This window comes from Lepisosteus platostomus, chromosome 28 (genome assembly GCF_059453375.1).
Source record: "Lepisosteus platostomus isolate fLepPlt1 chromosome 28, fLepPlt1.hap1, whole genome shotgun sequence".
Taxonomy (NCBI): Eukaryota; Metazoa; Chordata; class Actinopteri; order Semionotiformes; family Lepisosteidae; genus Lepisosteus; species Lepisosteus platostomus.
The window spans coordinates 13410029-13416335 of NC_142638.1; positions in this window are offsets into that span (position 1 = coordinate 13410029).

Genomic DNA, 6307 nt, shown 5'->3' on the forward strand with positions numbered 1-6307 from the left:
ACGTGCAGAATTTTAGAAAACAGTTCGTCAACAAAGTACACTGTTTAGGTTAGTTTAGAAGACAATGTACCAAAATAATATATGCTGTCTGGGTCATTAGAATTAGCTGAAAGTAACTGATAAGCTTTGAATAACAAATCTAGTTTTTCTTCTCCCGCTCTATGATGTAATCTGTTTTCTCCTAGAGAAAGGGGAAGTTTTAGAAGGGACCAAGTGCTGAACTGTTTTACAGCGCAACGTCTTATAAAAACCCTGTACTGCTTGTAACAAATTGAGTCTCTGGTTGCACTTGGCGAAGTGGCAGCAGGGCTCCCAATATTGCAATATTGAAATAAAGACCTTACTCAGGTGAGAACTCTCTATTGTGGCTTCCTTGATAGTTATATTTCCATGACAAGGCAACAGCCCTCTTCCCTGGGATAGAACTAGATGATATTTAGACACGTTAATTTGACTTCTCCATTGCTCACATTGATGTGGATATGATTATAATGCTCGGTTTTGTGGGCTTCCCAAGAAAACAATAAATCCCTTACTACTTGTTCGAAATGCAGTAGCACAGATCCTAACAAATACAAGAAAGAGAATATCATTCCTGTTTTGAAAAAACTTCACTGGTCACCTGTATTATCTAGGATAAATTTGAAAGTTCTTTTACTTGTTTTTAAAGCTTTAAGCGACCTAGCACGTCTGTACCTTACTGAATGTCTGTCTTCATATGTTCCTATACGTGACCTGAGATCTGCACATACTGGCCTACTGCAAATACCACATGTGAAATGCAGAAAGAGTGGAGAGGCTGCTTTTTGTTTTTATGCTTCCAAATTATGAAACTCACTTCCACTTTTTATTAGGCAGTCAAGCTCGGTACATTGTTTTAAAAAACATTTGAAAATGTTGCTTTTAGTTAAAGTGGTTCTTTGTTCTTTCTATTTCTGTTTCTTTTTTTAGTTCTCTTTAATTGTTCTTATTTTATTACGACTTTCCTAATTTTTATTTATTTAATTGACATGTATGTTGCTTTACTGTATTGCTGTATTTTCCTTTACAACTGAAAGTATATCTCTCAATTTTAATATTTTATTTTTACGCTTGGTTTTTAAAGCACCAAAGCACTATTTGTATGAAAGGTGCTCTATAGATAAAGTTTATCATTATTATTTTTAATATTATTATTATACTTTGTTACATTTTTGGTTAGGACAAAGATTCTAGTAGAGGTGGCCTCTTTTACCCCGTTCCAAAAAATTGGAAAACTACCTTCAGAATACACTGACAATGACCATCTACTGTCTCCTCTAACTGTGTATTGTCATCATGCATATCTTGTGTATTATTTATTGTAGTTGGTTTTGTAATTCTGTAATGAAGCCACCTTTCAAGGCACTATATAAAATAATGTTTGTTATTATTATTTACATTTTTCATCGTAAAATCTGGCGAAGAGTCTTAAGAGAATAACAAAGAACACGTTGCTCTAACCTTTCCATTCCAAGAAATGCCCTCAGCTCAGATTGCAGAGATTGACCTCTCTGTCTCAAATTCTGAGAAACATAGACTCGATTGAAAAATGACCATTTCCTAAGATTCACATAACATCACCAGTCAACATTTGCCACTTGACATCAATAGAAACCATAGAGTACATGACATTTCCAATCAGTTTTCTTTCAAGGTACAATACCAATCGCCTTGCCAGAAGAGTTATACTGCGGTAGATAAATATTACAAATGTCAGATACACGCAGAGTTGTTTGGATTACTATGAAAAGATTGGCAAATATATTTATGTTCATTATATTTCTTGGAGTGACAGAGCTAAAGAGAAAACAATACTTACCTTTATCTCTGCAGACAGGATCGCAAGGGATTCCCTTATACTGGGTTCCTATGTAACAAATAATACATTATTCAAAAAACATGATATTTCTCTGTCCATTGGCAGCATGATTGTTTATCATTACAGTTTTAGTTAGCTTTAATTTTGTAAACCCCAAGTAAACATAGTTTGTGCCTTTTGCAACTTTTGCAACTTTTTGGCATTTCAATTCAGTTGTTTGTAAGCTTATTTTACAGTTGCTAGGTTGATGAAGTTCCTGAACTGTGCAGTATTTCTTTTGGGTTTGGTGCGAATCATATTCTAGCGGTTGGGGGAAAAAAGCACAGGTGCCATCCCACCATTAAACCCTGAAACTTACCTTAGCCGATTCTTCAACTAAACCAGACATGTTAACTAAGTGTTACAGTATGTTTCAAAGTGTGTATTTTAGCAAACACAACTGAAGTTCTGTTGTCTCCTTGGAGACACCTGGAACTGGTGTGATGCTGGTTCTATGACATCATTCGTTCTAAATGTAAATGCAGGTATTGGCACAACATAGTAAATTGATGTAAAGTTATGGATCCATTTATGATTTTCACTCAGTTTGAAAGAGTTCCTGTCGTGTGGTTAAACTTTGTGTTACGGAGGGTTAACTGGGGTTCTGGCTACTAGTTAGGCTTGGTCATTCAGTCATCTGGTTCATGAAATAGGAAGCTAAGAGATCTGTGTTTTAGTTTTACTGTTTGTTTTTGTTCCATAGAATAAGAAATGTTTCATTAATATTAGTAATAGAGTAGCTGTTTCTCTAAACAGTGTGTGTCAGTTTGCACTGCAGGTGTGCCAGGTAGAGACCATTTAAGAACCCAAAAATATGCTGTCATTTACAGCCGTGGCTAATTTCTGTTAACCTTGTCTCTCACTCACTTTGATGAGCAAAATGTTCATACATAAAGCATACATTTCTGATTGGTCAGAAGAAGCTTCTTAACATATAAGGTATAAACAAAGTCAGAAAGTTAGGCACTTAGGTCAGCCTTAGGCAGTTAACCAAGACCATAATCCGATAAGAAGCTATTCCCTTTCATGTTGCTAAATCACATGTAGGATACATGAGTTACACCTCCACTTAAGAGACCTTAAAGAGACCTTGGCCAGCCAGGAGTGTAGAAAACCGTAAAACAGTTCTTGAGGACCTAATTGTTAACTCTTAACAGGCAAAGGTTCCTTCAGTCCTATGAGAAATATTTTAGAATTGAACTAAAGTGTGTTTCCGATACAGGAGCATATGTCTGTCAGGGCCTGTTGGAGAGGCCCTGCATGAGAACCCCTGGCTGCAGTTCCACATCCCCCTGAAAGTAAATAGAGCCATAAGCACGGAGCTAAGGACACTGCTCCAGGACATGCTGGCTGTTGATCCTGACCAGCGACCAGAAGCCATCCGGCAGAAGAAGCAAGTCAGGCAAGCCATGGCACGAGAGAAAACATCTTTGTAGTGACTGATAGCAAGATGTCCGTGACCAAGGGCAATTCGTCTGAGTAAAGTCTGATTTCATTTTTATGTCCCGAAAGGCCACTGCCTTTGTGCTGTAGATTTCTGATTTAGACGGGCATTTCTATGGACAACTTTGACTTTTCTGTGGGTCCAATGAAAATAAGTTTTTTAACTTATTCTTTGTTACAGTTTTCGAAAGTTTAAAGACATTCACTGAGTTGACGATAAAGGAAAAGTTTCATCTTTCACCTCTTGGAAGGTAGGCCGGTCAGAGGTACAATATATGTCTTCATGTCTTCATCCTCCATGTTTGTAACTACAGGTTTCACAGTGTTGAGCTAAGACACAAAAACACCTACAAATGGCAGATCCAAATGTATAAACCTGGGCTGAAAAAGTGTGTACAGTATATACTCTGTGTAGGTCTGATAAAAGTATTCGAGTCAAAGTGTCATATGGATACAAATTCTCATGATTTTGTATTGTGTGTTTTTTCTCTGTTCTGCTTTATTGAAAGAAATCAGATGCTCTTCCTGAAACTTACCTTAGCTGATTCTTCAGCTAAACCAGACAGACTTCTGAAATTCTCAAATATTATCAAATCTTGTTGGTGCAGAGGTGGTGGAGCCCATTACCAACAGACTCACAGCTGAAATTGCTGTGAAAAGGGCTTCTACCAAATATTAACATGTGGGTGAAAATGTATACAATTGTAATATTTCCTTTTTTCCCATTGAAAGTATAACATGTGGTGTGAGAAAGAGGTCCTCATTTAATTGCATGAAACTCTGGCACTGGCGCAACAAACTGAACAAAGTTCAAGGGGGTATACGCTTTCTGTAGACACTTTATTTCCTCTTTTTCCATACTCTAAGAAATGATTTGGGAAACCTGTGGGACACTGGAGGTCATTATACATGAGCCTCTTTCTGCACCTTTTAAGCCATTGAAACCTAGTTGCCTTGTTACAAGGTCTAATATTACAGTAGGTGTGGTTTCCGTCTCCTAATTTCTGAGAATGATCAAATTGGGGAATAAGTTGTAGGGAATACCACTCTTGCACTTCTAAGAAAAGACTATCTCAAATGAAACTCTCTATAGAAAGACATCTTGTTGAAAAATTCTTTATTTTTTGTCATTTCTAAAGAAAAAACATTCATCAAGTCCTTCACAAATGTTTTGTTTGTGACTTTCTCTGTTGTTCCCTTTCACACTCAACTGAACTATGTGTTATGTCTTGTAAACGTAATCAAACATTTCACTTAGGTGTGTGGGTTAACACAAACCCATTTTGTATGAAACATTCAGTTTTTCATTCAAGTTTTTTCTAACAATTGCATCCATGCTAGGACTACAGTAAACAACACTTTTTACTAAAGTAAATCAAATTGTTCATTAAACAAGACACATTGTTTTAAATGTATGCAATACGACGACACTAAAAACAATACTGAAACTTTTCATTGAAATACTGGACGAGATTGTGCATATTCAATGGATTTCTCCTGGTGCTTTTTTTCATCAGTCTTTTCATATTCTTGTTCTCTACTCAGGTGTCTCCTGTTCCTTTGGTGATGTCTGCTGTACACACATGGTATCATACACTTGAGCAAAGTGTGATACCACCGTTTGTTCTTCTCCTAAAATAAAGATGAACATTGACAAAAGTCAGAAGCACTCTTTTCTTTGACAGACGAACAAAACAATGCAAGAATAACCATACTCTCTGTTCCTTACTCATTTCTACCTACCTGTTTGACCACTTTGTCTGCTTCAGTCAGGACAGGGTGCTGGGGCTGACTCTGAGCAATCTGAGAAGAGCTCTCTGTGATCTTCTCCCCTACAGTGGCTACATTGTACTCTGTTTGAAATCCAGGTATCGCCTCCGGTAAGTTCCTCGGTCCTTTTTGGGACTTGAAAGGGTAGAATCATTTTGTGACTACATTTCCTTGTCATGCACTGATATGTTCTGGTTTGTGTTCGATTACTGCAGGCGTTCAAGTACTTTCTTTTTGTTCTAGATTGGCAGTGTTTGAAATGGTAGGAACTTGTCATATTCTCAACTCTGAATGCTCTGTAAACATACTATTTTAGCAATTCTTAGAAATCTGAAAGCAGTGTTACCTGTATCATTTTTTGTCTTGGTAGTAGTATTGCAGCTCCAACATCAGCACTTAAATAATGGTTTGTGATGTTACTTGTCCTTGGAGTTAGTATACTCCTGAGAAGTCAAGAGAAATCTTACGTAAGCATTAATTATGTTTCACTTTTGAAAGCAAAGTCCGTGTCAAGTACTTTGAAGGCATTTGTTGATACTTTTAAGCACTTTCGTTGATTGTTATTATCCTTCAATTAGTTATTACAAGTCCAACATTCTCTACATGATCTCACTCCATATTCAGAATGTGGGAATACAGTTGTTTTAAGGAAATGCCACTGAATAGATAGTAGCTGCACTCTACAAAGATGAATTTGCTAATTAATCAGTCAGGGACACAGCTTATACTTCAGTAGTCTTAGATCATGTAATGATGATTATTGTACTTTATAACTAGCAAAATCCCCATATCCTGTTCATTGCCCCTTTTTCAGTCATGTGGATTGACTTATCCCTGAAGTGGTTAATTCTCACCTTGACATCTCATAGAACAACTGAATCTCTACCAAGGGTGAATGTGTCCTTCCTCTTAATGTCTAAAAGAAAAGGTTAAAATTCATTGAAGCAAAATGCAACAACCCAAAATATTGGGGAGGTCGTTTCCACAGTTATTTCATATGACAGTGCTTGGAGTGAAACTACATGACCATGGTGAAGAAGAAAAAACACTTTACCTTGTTCCTCCTGACTGATGTCCTTATGCGTGTTTTGCACAGTTGAGCGTTTTGTGTCTTGTCGTCTGTGTAGGCAACAGCCCTCTTCCCTGGGATAGAACTAGATGATATTTAGACACGTTAATTTGACTTCTCCATTGCTCACATTGATGTGGATATGA